General features: G+C 42.4%; 1 long non-coding RNA gene across 2 annotated transcripts; it reads left to right on the top strand.

Moving 5' to 3' along the window:
• Nucleotides 11,070-13,954, top strand: LOC109725511. Of its 2 annotated transcripts, none has more exons than XR_002220292.1 (3): nt 11,070-11,172; nt 11,797-11,878; nt 13,586-13,954. It is a non-coding gene; the product is annotated as an uncharacterized LOC109725511 (long non-coding RNA). The 2 variants fall into 2 exon arrangements; XR_002220291.1 differs by having other exon boundaries at nt 11,070-11,696.

Genomic DNA, 16,869 nt, shown 5'->3' with positions numbered 1-16,869 from the left:
ACTGTCGTCCGTCTTTTATTTTTATAATTGCCCAGGGGCGTATCTTGGTGACGGAGATATGAGATCTCTCCCAACAAATGAAAAAAAAATAAAAAAGTTATTATTGCTGTTATTATATAAACTGTTTTAATCTTGTGCTATCTCTTAATTAATTTAATTAATAAGAGTCGATGGTCGAATCTTATTGTGCCGAAGTCCATCAGCCACATCCCCAAGTTTACTATACTATATTGTAATGATGGAAAGTTTATTTACTGCACATCAGACGCATGCATGCTGTATTCGGTAGGCAAGCAGCGATTTCTTGCAGTTTAATTAGTCGACCACCAAGCTTATCCCCTTTTAACCAGACAGAAGAGCCTCTATTCAATTGCTTTTCCAGGAATTCGCTTCTTTATGTACCTGATCTAGCGATAGTAGTAGCATATCGGAATAGGAGTTAATGGTCGAGCTTAACAGATTATTACAATTAGTAAACTAAAAGGACGTGCATATTAGTTGTTATGGTACAGTTTGAAGACATGGTGTACAAAATCAAAATCAAGGGGAAGAGCATTGGCAGCAGTGTGTCAGGGACTTAGAAAAATTTCTATGCAGCCCGGTCCCTGGCCCAAATCTGCTTAGCGAGTTCGGGTTGAAGACGGGTCGAATCGGGTTGTCAAGTAGGCCCAAACCCAACCCGCTGTGGGAAACTCAAGGGTCATGAAACTTATGGGAGTTATGGATGACTCTTGAGCTTTTGGCATTTATGAGGGCTAATTATGTAGGCTCATTATGTATGTGATAATGGGTGAGTTATGTGTGTGGGTGAGTTGAAAAGGCACCTTTAGGCCTATAAATAGAGGGGTTTGGCTAAGGCCAAAGCACACAAGAGAGAGTGTGTTTGTATGCTGTTTGTAGGTTGTAATTCTCATTTCTAAGTAGTGTAGTACTTAGTTTTTTGAGAGAACCTCTGCCTCTTTCTCTTTGTCATTTCCCTTTGCATACTTAGTCGTAGGACGCGAAGGTCCGGGCTAGCAACAGGGACAAAGGCTTGTCCATCTTCGAGCAGGAAAGGTGGGCGCCGCACGGGCTTTGCGAACGAAAACGCTAAGTCCGTGACAGTTGGTATCAGAGCCGGTTCGAGCGAGGAACCATGTCGTCATCCGATGCGGGAATCGTCGACGTTGGGGGCGACCCTCCAAAGCAGCCCTCCAAGCGAAGCAAGAGCAAAGACCCTCAGCGAATCACGAGGGATTCGGCGTCGTTGGAGGACCGCCTTGTGCTGTTGGAGGACATCATCGCGAAAATGGGTGAAAGGTACACCGAGATGGCGGATACCTTTAACTCATTCAACGAAGATGTCCACAGCATGGAGGAAAGTGTCGCTACAGCCATGGAGACATTTCGAAGCGATCTCGAAAAGCTCCAAGCCAACATGAAGAATCGTGACGAGGAGCGAAAGAAACTGATCGAGGAGCTTGTTGCTCGAGTCGACGAGGTCGAGGACCTCAAGACAAGAGTAACGATCCTTGAGAAAGCGGTGGCGCGTGGCCACGAACCCCAACGAGAGTCCGCTTCGAAGGTACGTATCCCTGAGCCTCAAAATTTCAGGGGAACCCGCGACGAGAAGGAGATCGACAACTTTCTGTGGCACATGGAGCGCTACTTCAAGGCGTTGCGGCTGGACGACGAAGATGAGAAAGTCCAGGCTGCATCCATGTACCTTGCTGATGACGCGATGCTGTGGTGGCGTCGGCGTTCTGCAGAAGCCGAGAAGGGCCAATGCAACTTGAAGACGTGGGAGGACTTCGTGCGCGAGCTCAAGGCGCAGTTCTACCCCGAGCACGTCGAGTACCTTGCGAGGAAGCAACTTCGACGGCTCAAACACACCGGGACGCTCAAGGAGTATGTCAAGGAATACTCCAAGTTGATGCTGTCCATCACCAACATGGCGGAGGAAGATCGCTTATTCTTCTTCCTCGACGGACTCCAACCTTGGGCGAACAAGGAGCTTGTGGGACGCGACGTCAAGGACGTTGCCTCCGCAATTGCCTTGGCGGAAAAACTGCCCGAGTACGAGCGGGCGGATTCAACTCGCAGCAAGACGCCCAAAGCGAGCAAGGCTAAAGGTGGAGGAGACCGTCGTGACCAGAAGGAGCGCAGGGGCCGCGAGAGGGGTCCTGTGCCGCCGCCAAAGAAATTGACGTGCTACGTCTGCGGCGAGAACCATTGGGCGAGGGACTGCCCAAACAAGAAGAAGCTGAATGCTGTCCAGACCGAGCAGGGCGAGGGCAGTGCAGAACCGACGAAGATGGGCGCGCTTAGGCTCGTCAACGCGGTTCAGGGGCTGGCAAGCAGCAGCAAGCCCCTCAACAAGGAGCTTCTGTACATCGATGTGACCCTTAACGGCAGGGCCACACGAGCATTGGTGGACACGGGAGCCACTCACAACTTTGTTGCCGAAGTGGAGGCCAAACGGATAGGCCTTCCCCTTGAGAAGGATGCTAGCAGGATCAAGGCCGTCAACTCTGAGGCGCAACCTGTTGCGGGCGTGGCCAAGGGCGTGGCCATTGCGGTGGGACCTTGGAGAGGCACCGCAAACTTCACCGCTGCACCCATCGACGACTTCCAAGTCATACTAGGTATGGACTTCTTGGCTTCGTCGAAGGCGGTTCCGATGCCACACCTTGGGGCCTTAAGCATCATGGACGAGGCGGCCCCATGCATGGTCCTAGCAAGCCAGGAGAAAACGGTAAGCACCCAAACCCTCTCTGCATTGCAGTTGCGAAGGGGTGTGAACCGTGGTGAGATGACTTACCTTGCGGCGATCCGCGAGGTGAGCGACGAGGGCCTCGACGAGGAGGGCCTTCCTGCAGAGATTGGGGCGGTCTTGGCAGATTTCCAGGATGTCATGCCAAAGGAACTGCCGAAGCAACTTCCACCTAGACGGGAGGTGGATCATGCCATTGAGCTCGAGCCAGGAGCCAAACCGCCAGCGAAAGCGCCATATAGAATGGCCCCGCCAGAGCTCGAGGAGCTGCAAAAGCAGTTGAAGGAGCTCCTCGATGCGGGCTTCATCCGACCGTCGAAGGCACCTTATGGAGCACCAGTTTTGTTCCAGCGCAAGAGCGACGGAAGCCTGCGGCTTTGTATCGATTACAGAGCGCTCAACAAGGTAACGGTCAAAAACAAATACCCAATTCCTTTGGTTGCAGATCTCTTCGACCAATTGGGCGGAGCGAAGTACTTCACCAAACTCGACCTTCGCTCTGGGTATTATCAAGTGCGGATTGCAGAAGGAGACGAGGAGAAGACCACGTGCGTGACGAGGTACGGGGCCTATGAGTTCCTTGTCATGCCGTTCGGCTTGACGAACGCGCCAGCAACCTTCTGCACACTTATGAACAAGCTGTTCCATCCCTATCTCGATCGCTTTGTGGTGGTGTACCTCGACGACATCGTGGTATATAGCAACACCTTGGAGGAGCACATCGAGCACTTGCGAACCGTCTTCCAAGTGCTGCGGGAGAACCAGCTGTTCGTCAAGAAGGAGAAGTGCATATTCGCGAAGGAAGAGGTGCACTTCCTTGGCCACTGGATAGGCCAGGGCCTGATTCGCATGGACCAGCGGAAGGTGCGAGCCATCTGCGAATGGGAGACCCCAACGACGGTGTCCGAGTTGCGGTCTTTCCTTGGACTCGTTAACTACTACCGCCGATTCATTGCTGGCTACTCTGCGAGAGCAGCCCCGTTGACGGATCTGCTGAAGAAAAACCACTCGTGGGTTTGGACCTCTCAATGCGCGGAGGCATTCGAGGACCTAAAGCGAGCGGTGACGGAGGATCCAGTGCTGCGACTACCCGACTGCAGTCGCACCTTTGAGGTACATACTGATGCCTCTGACTTTGCCATTGGCGGTGTCCTCGTGCAGGATGGGCACCCCATCGCCTATGAGAGCCGCAAGCTCAACGACACCGAGCGGCGTTACACCGTCCAAGAGAAGGAAATGACCGCTGTGGTGCATTGCTTGCGAACCTGGCGGCACTATTTGCTTGGGAGCAAGTTTGTGGTGCGCACCGACAACGTTGCCACGAGCTACTTCCAATCCCAAAAGAAGCTGTCCCCTAAGCAGGCGAGGTGGCAAGACTTCTTGGCGGAGTTCGACATGGAGATGCAATACAAGCCCGGGAAGGAAAACCGCGTGGCTGATGCTCTCAGCCGCAAGGCTGAGCTTGCAGCCGTGTGGCAGCTTCAAGGGACGCTCCGCGATCGACTTCGTTCAGGAACCAATGAGGACCCTATCGCTCAAAATCTGGTGCAGCTTGTCAAGGAGGGCAAAACGCGAAGGTTTTGGCTGAGCGACGGGCTGCTCCTCACAAAGGGGCGACGGGTGTACGTGCCCAAGTGGGGCAACCTTCGCCGCGAGCTCATCAAGGAGTGCCATGACTCCAAGTGGGCGGGCCACCCAGGTCAGAAGCGAACCCTGGCGTTGCTCGAGGCCGCCTACTTTTGGCCGCGGATGCACGAAGACGTGGAGGCCTACGTGCGAACCTGCTTGGTGTGTCAACAAGACAAAGTTGAGCACCAGCGACCTGGCGGACTCCTCGAGCCTTTACCTGTGCCTAGCCGTCCGTGGGAGAGCATTTCGATGGACTTCATCTCCGCCTTACCAAAGGTGGGGGTGCTTGGGTCCATTCTGGTGGTGGTTGATCGTTTTTCCAAGTACGGGACCTTCATTGCTGCGCCGACCGATTGCACGGCTGAAGAAGCGGCACGCCTCTTCGTCAGCCACATCGTCAAGCTTTGGGGGATCCCCACGAGCATCGTGAGCGACCGCGACCCCAGGTTCACTGGTAAGTTTTGGACCGAGGTGTTCAAAATCTTGGGGTCGGAGTTGCTCTTCTCCACCAGTTGGCATCCACAGACCGACGGGCAAACTGAGCGGGTGAACGCTCTGTTGGAGGAGTATTTGCGGCACTATGTGAGTGCCAATCAGAAAGATTGGGTGCATCATCTCGATGTCGCCCAGTTCGCTTACAATTTGCGGCGCAGCGAGTCTACCGGCTGCAGCCCTTTCGAGTTGGCGATCGGGCGACAACCACTTGCCCCTCACACGGCTGCTGCGGGAGAGCAGTTCCGCAGCCCTGTTGCTCTTCAGTTTACCACTAACTTGCAGGAAAAGGGTGAAATTGCAAGGGCGAACTTGGAGAAAGCAGCACGACGGATGAAGAAGTGGGCTGACGAAAAGCGACAGCCTCGGGAGTTTGCCGAGGGCGACCGCGTGATGGTCAAGCTTCATCCGCAGCAGTTCAAAGCCTTGCGGAAGGTGCACAAGGGACTGCTGCGCAAGTACGAAGGCCCATATACCGTCGTCAAGCGTGTGGGCAAGGGGGCCTACAAGCTGCAGCTGCCCGCAAACCTCAGGATCCACCCTGTTTTTCATGTCAGCAGGTTGAAGCTGTACAACGAAGACGCGGAGGATCCAAGCCGAGGAGTGTCGCAGCGAGCGCCTCCGACTATGGTGACTTCGTTCGACAAAGAAGCGGAGTCCATCCTGGACACTCGACTCATTCGGCGACGTGGGGTCGTGCCGAATCCTGAGTACTTGGTGAAGTGGAAGAATCTCCCATTCGGCGAGGCGAGTTGGGAGAAGGCGGACACACTTTGGCAGTACCAAGCGCTCATCGACGAGTTCCAGAAGCAGCGCGCGACGAGGACGCCTGCGCATTAGGTGGAGGAGGGTGTTAGGGACTTAGAAAAATTTCTATGCAGCCCGGTCCCTGGCCCAAATCTGCTTAGCGAGTTCGGGTTGAAGACGGGTCGAATCGGGTTGTCAAAGAGGCCCAAACCCAACCCGCTGTGGGAAACTCAAGAGCCATGAAACTCATGGGAGTTATGGGTGACTCTTGAGATTTTGGCATTTATGAGGGCTCATAATGTGGGTTCATTATGTATGTGATAATGGGTGAGTTATGTGTGTGGGTGAGTTGAAAAGGCACCTTTAGGCCTATAAATAGAGGGGTTTGGCTAAGGCCAAAGCACACAAGAGAGAGTGTGTTTGTATGCTGTTTGTAGGTTGTAATTCTCATTTCTAAGTAGTGTAGTACTTAGTTTTTTGAGAGAACCTCTGCCTCTTTCTCTTTGTCATTTCCCTTTGCATACTTAGTCGTAGGACGCGAAGGTCCGGACTAGCAACAGGGACAAAGGCTTGTCCATCTTCGAGCAGGAAAGGTGGGCGCCGCACGGGCTTTGCGAACAAAAACGCTAAGTCCGTGACAAGTGGCTCGATGATAAGGAAAAGGAAGAAGGATGCCGACGCCGAGAGGATGATCCTGAAGGCGGTGTCGGGGGTGGTGCTCCCCGGCGAGATGCTCGCAATGCTCGGCCTCTCAGGCAGCGGGAAGACCACTCTGCTCACAGCCTTAGGCTGTCATCTAGGCGGCTGCGACAGCCGGCAGCTCAGTGGCGCCATCACCTACAACGGCCGGCCCCTTCTTCAGCTCGCTCAATCACATAATGGGCTTCGTGATGCAGGACGACGTGCACTTAAGTAGTATATATATATATATATATATATATATATATATATATATATATATATATATATATAGAGGGAGAGAGAGAGAGAGAGAGAATTGAGCTCCTATGCTTTTAAAAGTACCAAGTTATTGGTACTTGTAGATTTTTGGCCGTTGGATTAAGAGATGTGCGATTAGAATGATGTGGGACCCCTAGGGTTAAGTGGGTGGTTGGTTGAATAGTATGATCCAACGGGTGAAAATGATCAAAGAGGTAGATCTAACGGTAAAAAATTTACAAGCACCAAATACTTGGTATTTTTACAAGCACCATAGTCATATGCACGTGCAATGCACGTGAGACTTTTTTTAAAAAATCAAATAATTTTTTCCTAAAATGTCTATTAATTTTAAGTTATTAATGAAATTGAAATATAGACTAACTATAATACTATTTTCCAATTTCTTTTCAAATTAATTGGGCTTAATTTGGACAAAGATTTTAATATTTTTTATACCCTCAAAAATATATATATATACAAATTGATTTGAAGAAAATTGTAAAAATATTAATACAATTTTAGAAGAATTTTGAACCCTATCGCTCATATTTTGAGAAGTTTTTGTTTGTACCCAATGTACATGTTTTATATACTACATTCAATATTTAACATTTGTTTTTAAAAAGTTATACATTAAAATTTATAAATTTTTAAAATCATAATATCTAGGCATTAAATGAATATAAAAATTAATAATATAAAAATATTAATCAATTTGGTAAGTAAATGCTCAAAATATATAATGTCATAGAAGCATGGTTATATTTATAAATTTTGTAATTTTTTTTAATTTCATAGAACATGAATTGAGTTCTAATTTAAATTCGTGAGCTTTTTAGAGGTGTGGTATACTTTTATATACATTGGGTATGTGCAGGTGATAGCTAATTAATGTAGCATTATTTATATATATTAAACTTTGATAGAAAGTATTAATATATTATATGTAAAGAAAAATCATATTATTAAAATATGTTAACTAAAGAAACGAAAGTATAATTTGAATTTAATTATGAAACTTGTTTAGAAAAAAATTAAAGATAATAAAAAAGAAAACAATTGGGTTGAGACTTTGAGATCTTTAATTAAAAAAATAAATCTAACTAAAAATTAAATTACTAAAAAAATATATTAGTAATAGAAAAGAAAGAAAAATAAAAAAAAAAGAAAATATATTTGCAATAAATATAAAAGGAAGGAGAGTATTTATATTGATATGTATATGAATTGTCAACACATAGATTGTCGACCACCGATGACGCGCATACGTATATATCTCGACCAGTGATGACATGTTGGTAGACCATCAACAACACCGATATGATTCGTAGATTTTCGTCGATATACATACAATGTGAGGACGACGACGTCATACTAACAAAGCTGACAACGATGTTGTGCCAACGAGAAGGATAAAGATGTGCCTGTGATGGTGATGACAACGATGTGCCGGCGCCAGTGAGGACAACGAAAATATGTAATAAACCATAATAGAGAAGGGGTAGGAGGAATTAAAAAAAAATGTATAGGAAAATATTTAGGTGGAATCAAAATGCCTCTCCAACTATGATGAAGGTGACGAAGGTAACAATGTGTCGGTGTCGACGATGACGATATGCTACTATATACTTGTGCTAGCAATAGGGACATATAAGAAAGGATATTACTAAAAAAATATATTTGATAAAAATATAGGTAAAAATAAAAAAGATATTACTAAAAATATGTCTCAAAAAATATATATTCTGTGAATAAATATTATGATAAGAAAATTGGATAGTGTAGATATTATATGCAAAGATATGTAGATATTATATGCGAGTGTATTAAGATATGCTCTGTATTTGAAAAATACGTAAAATATTTTGGCGGGTATTACTTTTGAATATTTTACTAAAAAATTCAAAAATATAAAATTATATTTAATTAATAATTTAGTTTTGCTTTTATATATAGTATAGAATATATATATATAGCAGGGCTGCTGTGCTCTCAGGAGCATGGAGGCCTCCGTGCTCCTGAGCCGTTTTCGATGATGGAGTTTTCGAATCGACGATCGGCTTCGTTAAACTTGATCTAGCGTATTTAAAGTTTTTAGAAAATAATTTTTGCGATTGTTCGATATCATTTACCTAGCAATCGAAATGATTCAAAATCAATAATTTTTAACGGCTGAAAATAAAAATCCTATAAAAAGTGGTGATATAGCACTAAAATTTTCGATCAGAAATATAGATCTTGTTGTAGATAGTATAAAGAATTTTCTATCGAAATTTCATCTGATTTGAATACTTCTACACCGTTAAACTTGAAAACGGCAGATATCAACAATTAAAAATTATAGATTTTGAATCCTTTCCATCACTAGGTAAATGATATCAAAAAATCGCAAAAATTATTTTCTAGAAACTTCAAATGCGTAGATCAAGTTCTAACGAGCCGATCGTCGATTTGAAAATTCCTCATCGAAAACGGCTCAGGAGCACAGAGGCCTCCGTGCTCCTGAGAGCCACAGCAGCCTGCTCTATATATATATATTATAATATATATATATATATACTAGTTGAGTGTACATGCAAATGTATGTAATAAATATTTAATAAATATTTTAATTAATATAAATTTGTACATAATATTTATTCAAAAAATTATAATATAAATTTTAAATTTAAAAAAGTAAATTTATTTATTATATATCTATTAGAAAATATCTGTCATATTTTAACTCAATTTAAATAGTTGTTGTCAACAAAATTATATAGTTTTTTTTTTTATTTTATAAAATTTATATATAGTGTAGATATAGATATACATTGAATATTTTTTTTTATTTTTTAATTCTAATAAATTCAAAATTTAAATATATATTTTAAACTAAAATTATAAAAATTAAAATGTCAATACAATAATAAAATATTAGTAGATAGAATAGAGATAATATATAAATATTTATATTAAAAAGAAAAAATATTGAATGATAAAAATATTAAATAAAAAATGAAATATTAATAGTTGGGGAAAAAAAGGATCTATCGTTATGTTATTTATTTTGCGCACGGAAAAAGTGAAATTTTGAAAATGGGTCTATCGACGGACCAAAATTTGAAATAATGTTTTATATATAGTTATAGTGTATATATATATATATATATATATATTAATTATATATAATAATATATATTATGTATTTTAATTATGTGTATATAAAGTTTAGGTTATTGGGCCCACAAAACCAAACCAACAAAATCCTACTCTAATTGCTTTCTCTTTCTTTTTCATTTCCTCGTAGAGTTGCTTTTCATAATTTTTTTTTAATATTGTAATATTGTATTTTATGCATTTATTTTGTATATTAAACTATTAGACCTTTTTTGTATCAAATTTTAGATAATGTTTTATAAAAATTAAATTATAGATTGCATGATGTTAAGAATTTCAAGCCACTCGTTCAGTGCTTGAGCTCGCTCGACTTGAAGTTAGGCTCGTTCGAGCTTAGCTCGAATTAATTTCAAGCTGGGCTTGAGTCTAAATTTAGGCTCGATTCCTCCCCTAGCGAAACTAAGGATGTCAACGGGTCGGATTTGGGACGAATTTTCAAAAATCCGAACCCAAACCCAACTGAAAACCCGAAATCGGAACCCGAACTTGAACCCGATGGATTTTAAAAATCCATATCCAAACCCGAACCCGACCAAAAATCCGAAACCCGAACCCGAAAATCTGAACCTGAAATAATTATTTCTCTTTTTAATATTTTAAAATAAATTACATTAAATCTATATTTTTACAATACAAATTCAAATATAATATTAAATTTTTATATACATGTTATATATAATATAAAATAAATTCGGTTCGGCTCGGGTTCCGGTTCGAATCTATATCCATCGGGTTTTTATTTTTTATATCCATATCCGAAACCATATATGTTTAGTATCGAATAAATTCGCTCCGTTCGGGTTTGGATTTAGATTTGGATAAAATTTCATATATCTATACCCATTGACATCTCTAAGTGAAACATCCTTTGACTTAACTTGTCAGGCGAGAGAGATTCCTCGGCACCTCGTCGCACGATCAAGGGCAGCGAGTGAGCGTCCTCGACCACCTCCTCCTATATATCAAGGGGGGTGAGTGTAGAATACTGGACCTTACCATATGGGACAAGGTTATAGTGTGGAAGGCTAAGTTTCGTCCACGAAACTCAGATTTTTTGTCGGTAGAATTTTGGTTACCTAAATGGATTCAAAATTGAAAAGCTAATGTAAATTAGTTCTTATTGATCTTAATTGAGTCTATGTGTCAAATTTGAGTGCAAATGAATATTTCGAAGGGCTCCAATTGAGTGGATAAGAATAGAATTGGACGAAAGTTAGAATATGTGCTATTGGAGGACTTATTTGCATTTTGTAGCACATTAGTGGAATTCCACTAATGCAATCTGAGGGGTCTCTTGGACCTCCCATTTCTCCAACCTGTACACTAGAAAGAGAGAAAGGGGAAAGAAGACAAAAAAGAGAACTAGAAAAAGAAGAGTTCGAAGATTTCTTTGGCTATTCGACAAGCCGATCCGAACCCCACGCGTGTTTCTTCGAAGTTTCGATGGCAAGGTTAGTATTAAAATATTAATTTTCGTTCTCTTGTTTCGACAATCATGTCAAAAATGGATTTTGTTAGAATTGTTGGAGGACTTAGGTTGTAGATTTGATCTCTATTGGAGCCGTTCTCGCGTGCTTTTCGCCGCGAATTATTTTTCTACCACGTTGAGGCGCACGCTCGTTATCACGTGGCTGGAGGAGATTGTGGACGCGGCTAACGGCCGATCGATCCGCTGCTGCGAGCAGCAGAGCAGCCCCTTGTTGCTGCTACTGCTGCTGTGAGCAGCAGCAGCAGATGATGCCGCTGCCACTGCTGCAGCAAACAATGGCAGCAGCAGGCACAGCAGTAGTGGGCGGCGCAGCAGCAGGAATAGCCGCATCATTTGACGAGTAGTTCCGCTGAAATCGCAGCAGTAGTAGCTCCCATTCGGGACTCCAATCGAGTCCGATTTCGCCTCCATTTCGAAATGAAAGTTGATCCAAGGATGATGATGGTAGTGAGCTTCAAGTTGCGTTTTATTCCAGTCGAAATTAAGGTGAATTGGGATGAAATTGTGTAAATTGTTGAAGCGAGTGGGAAATTTGGATTTCAATCGCTATTTTCTAATTTCTTTGTCTGTTTTCTTCCCAATTGAGTTGTACGCATGAAATGGATCTTATTTTGGTGCTCAAGTGAGGAAGAGGAGCATGTGGACCTGTTCCTTCACCTAAATTTTAGGTTAGTAAGGATTCAATTTCAGTTTCCTTTAGACTCTTAAACTGCTCTTAAACTGACAGTGTTGAGATTGATCATGTCCGTTGGTTTTTCGAATTCAATTCTTCCATTGGATCAGTTGGAGAATCCATAATGGTTCATACTTTATTTAAGGTCAATTGGTGTAGAATTGAGTTAGTTGATGCTGTGGCCTAAATATTATTTTTTCCATTGGATTGTAGTGATACTGTGGCCTAAATATTATTTTTTTCCGTTGGATCGTAGTGATGCTGTGGCCTAAATATTATTTTTTCCATACGATTGTAGGGATTTCAATTTGCCGCTTTTTCCATCAGAACTTATGGTGGATTTTGCTGGGATTTGCTTCTCTCAACACTGGTTTTAAAGCTTTGAGGAAGTCTTCTAGGCGCATTCCTTATTGCTAGTGAATTAGCTGTTCAGGTGGGTTCCGAGTCGTTGAAAATGACAAAGTTCCTTCTATGTCTATTTGCATGGTGTGCATATGTCGATGATTAGCGAGATCGATAAAAGGGCTATGTTAGCATGGATTTAGGTATATGAATAAATTCCGAACAAGTGTATATGTGAGTGCATGAGCATTGAGTCAAGTAGGCGTGACATGTGTAGATATATGTGGTTCTATATGTTGTTAAAGGTGGGATTGGCATGAAATTACATAGAAGAGCATGGATTTCAGCTTATTCATCTATAGTCGTCAATTTAGACCATACTATGTGATGTCATGAGTCTAATGGTCGTGATCTAGTGATTTGGTTCTAATAGTCCTATGAAATATGCTAGCTTAGGTCGTGGGAGGCTAGTAGACATCTTGTGCATATTAGTGAGTCATCTATGACACATTTACATCGTGCATGCCATATACTACATGACAGAGGCCGTGGATAACGCGGCGGTGGTGTACAGGTGTCTGGACATAGAGAGAAAGCATATGAATATTCTGTTGTGACATTTAACTTACTGTTGACTATATGATTATGCTGGGGACCTTGGATTGAGTACTTGTGATATTTTTGACCATCACATAGACTATAGCATGCAGAGCCATATTGAGTTGACAGAGATACATGCTTTAGACTCGGTAGGGGTCGCTCCCTTTTGAGTGCCGCTCCGGATGCTGGCCAGTTATAGTAGAGATATGTGTGCTCTTGGAAAGACGATCCGCCTATTAGAGTGGTGTTCGGGCTGGGGGCAGAGCCTAGGTGTTGACGATGCACCTGTGGAAGTGCGATTCCGGGCACTAGGCGGAAGCAGGCTTGACCGAACATATGAGTCGATCGTTGTGATTGGGTACTAGTACATCATTTGTTTAGTAGTAATAGCATTGATGCATGAACTAATCAGCCACTTTCCTGCCTTTTAATGACATATACAGGGACATGAGAGTTCAGCAGGTATATAGATTTGTTGATATTATCATCAGTTATTCTTTTACAGTAAAGTGATTAGTAGATACATTACCTGTTCCGATCAGAGTCAGATATTTCTTTGCCATACTTTCAGTTATTCATTTACAGCAGACTTTACTGTACTTGCAGTTATCTTTAGTTATGCATTTACCGCGTATTTTACTGTTCTTTCACTATTCTGGCCTCCAGTAGACCTAGTGGGAAAGTCGTGGTTATCGTCGATCGTACCCACTGAGAGCTGCTATTTCGTAGTTCTCACTCTCTCTTGTGGTTTACTTTTCAGAAAAATTTATGCCGACAATTGATCGAGGTAAAGGGGACTGCATCATAGATAGCATCTTCAACCCATGTACACTAATTGTAGAGGACCACTAGCTAGATGTTTCACTCATGCTATATACCAGGACTGGCAAGGGTCAGGGCCTTTTCTTTGTCTATTCAATTTGCTGGTTAGTTGAGACTTCGGGATGTATAGTGTTGTATCATAGTTGTATCATAGCTGATACTTCGGTATAGTGTTGTATCATAGTTGGTTTACAGTGGTTCGCTCTGATACATGTAATTTGTTTGTTTAGTGACTTTACTCTTGATCTTGTGATATGGAAAATAATTGTGATTTCTTGGATTGTTTTGCTACTGTTCTATTGTTTTGACGCTTCGTTCGGAAAGAGGAAACTCTGTCCGTTCGGCGGGTCTATTGACGCCCCCGTGGACTTTCTCTGTGGACTTGGGGCGTGACAGTGGGGGCAAGCAACGTTCGAGGGTAAGGGTTAGGGATGTCAATGGGTATGGATACCCGAAATTTTATCCGAACCTGAACCCGAATGAAACGGATATATCCGATGGATATGGATATAAAAAATAAAAACCCGACGGATATGGATTCGGATATGGATTTTGATTGTACCCGACCCGAACCCGACCCCGACCCGACCCCGACCCGAACCCGAATTTATTTTGTATTATATATAATATATATATATATAAAAATTTGATGTTATATTTGAATTTGTATTTTAAAAATTTAAATTTAATATAATATATTTTGAAATATTGAAAAAAGAAATAATTGTTTCGGGTTCAAATTTTCGGGTTCGGGTTCGGGTTCGGGTTTCAGATTTTTGGTCGGGTTCGGGTTTGGATATGGATTTTTAAAATCCGTCGGGTTCGGGTCTCGGGTTTGGAGTCGGGTTCGGGTTCGGGTTTTTAAAAATCTGCCCCGAATCCGACCCGTTGACATCTCTAGTAAGGGTAAGGGTGGACCCTCTGTTCTGTTAATATTTTATTATTATTATTTTCCATTTGCATGCGCACTCGACAAATCTCCCTTCCGGACTTCTCCTTCCCTCTCCAAACCGCACTCTTTTGAATCCCCGACGCCCCTCCTTGCCTTGAAATATTACTGCTACTTCGTAGGTGATATATCATATCTACAATGAGAAGAAAATGAATTTAAGCTCGAATTAAACTGTCACGCCCCGAGCTCCGCCTATTTGGTCGGATTCGGGCACGTCGGCAGACCGCCGAACGGACAGAGCTTCCCCTGTACGTTCTAGGCGTCACAATCTAAACAATGCAATACGCGAGATTCCAACCAGGAACAGTAGCAAGTATATAGATTGCATAAGTATCAAAAACATAAAATGCTAACTATGCTATTACAAGCATTCATCTCACAGATTTTACATTTACAAAATTTCATAAGCCTTTAAATTATTACAATTTATACAAATGTGATATAAGTTTGTTTCTTTCATACTGAACTCTGAGCTAGACTGCTTCAGGGTACTGCTATCTCTGGTCTCGGTGGTAGGGCGCTATCTACAGAGCTACGCCCTGTCCTCTCGCCGCCGCGCCGCTCACGTGCGAACTTGTACCCCCAAAAACAACATGGGGGTGAGAGCTATATAAATATAGTTCCCAGTGGGTACGGCCACCCAAGAGAAGAGCTCGACCTACCAGGTCCAAAGGAGGCAACTGCATGTTAGTTTAATAAACAGATAGATAGATATTTGATTATGCAACTAATAAAACCATACCTTGCCTCGCAATTATAACGATGCTATGCAATATGCAATACCTGTAAATCATGCAAGTAGATTACTTGATTCTACTTTATATCATTAACCATTCTCTACTTGTAGCCGTTCTTTTCTTTATTAGCTATTCTCGTTCATTAGCTATTTTCTTTATTCTTTACTCTTTGTCTTATTGTGCTCACTGGCGATTCTTTCCTAAGGTTATTTTATCTTAGCCATCTATGCTACTCGACTCGGTCTTGAGTCAATCATCCACGGAGTACCGCGTCAAGTCAGGCTCGAGGTGAAGGACGTCTCACAAGCACCTCAGCCTTAAGTCCACGCGACACTAGGTCCATCACAGGGAGAGGAGAACCGTCGATCCCCGTGACCCTAAGTCGCTCAAGCTTAACAGGTGAGGAGAACCGTCAAACCCGTTGAGCTCATACCGGGAGAGGAGAACCGTCGATCCCGTAGTTCTGATTCACTTGTTTCATGGCATGCCGGGAGAGGAGAACCGTCGATCCCGTTGAATCACTACCGGGCGAGGAGAACCGTCAAACCCGTAGTTCTGATTCTATTTTTACCAACAGTACCATTCCTATGGATTCCGGAACCCACTTTCACAACTTAAGGGTTTAATCACTTACCCTATGTTGACGACCTTCCTAAGTCTATACCATTCACTTTCTAGTGGTCCTACTGCCACTATAATTCATAACTTAGTTCAATTTTACTAAGTGTCACTATACATCATAACCTAGGTTCATTTACACTAGGTTTATCTTCTTTCACCTAGATCTCGACTCTAGGTTTACTAATTCAACCTATGTTCAATGACATTAGGTTTATTTCATGTCCAACCTATGTTTAATGACACTAGGTTCATACCACTCGATCTATTTATTATCCTAGTTATCCATGCCTAGGATTATAATTTGCACATTTTCACTTACTTTGTCGCCGTCAAGATTTCTACTCAACTAGAGTTGTCGATTTATACCCAATTCTTAGGGATTTAACATAAGGTTCATAGTTTACATATTCCCATATTCTTATTTACCTTAATCGCCATCGAGGTTTCTAATCAATTAGAATTATCGACATTCATATAGCTTGACTATAATACATTTATATGCATCTAGCATTCATGTTCATATAGGCTTAGTCATATGCATCTAGCAATCTTATCACATGTTAACATTCATACGTCATCCAATATGATTATCAAGACGTTCATATGCATATTCCGATGGTAAATAACTTTACATGATTCATGCTTTCAGGTATCAACAATTATATATGCTCTAGCATTTATGTTCGCATTTCGACAATTACATTCATATGCATCTAGCGTTCATACCCATATGATAACCATTATAGATCATCTAGTATTAATCATCATATGTCAACAATCATATATGCCTACTCATATGCATTTAGCATTAATGTTCATATGTCGACAATCATATTCATATATGCGTCAAATGAAACCATGATCTACTTTGGCATGGAAGTGACCTAATCACTTCAGTAAAGCACAACCCAC

This window comes from Ananas comosus, linkage group 20 (assembly GCF_001540865.1).
Source record: "Ananas comosus cultivar F153 linkage group 20, ASM154086v1, whole genome shotgun sequence".
NCBI classification, from domain to species: Eukaryota; Viridiplantae; Streptophyta; class Magnoliopsida; order Poales; family Bromeliaceae; genus Ananas; species Ananas comosus.
Note: the sequence above shows the minus strand (reverse complement) of the source record. Positions and strands in the feature narration are given on the sequence as shown.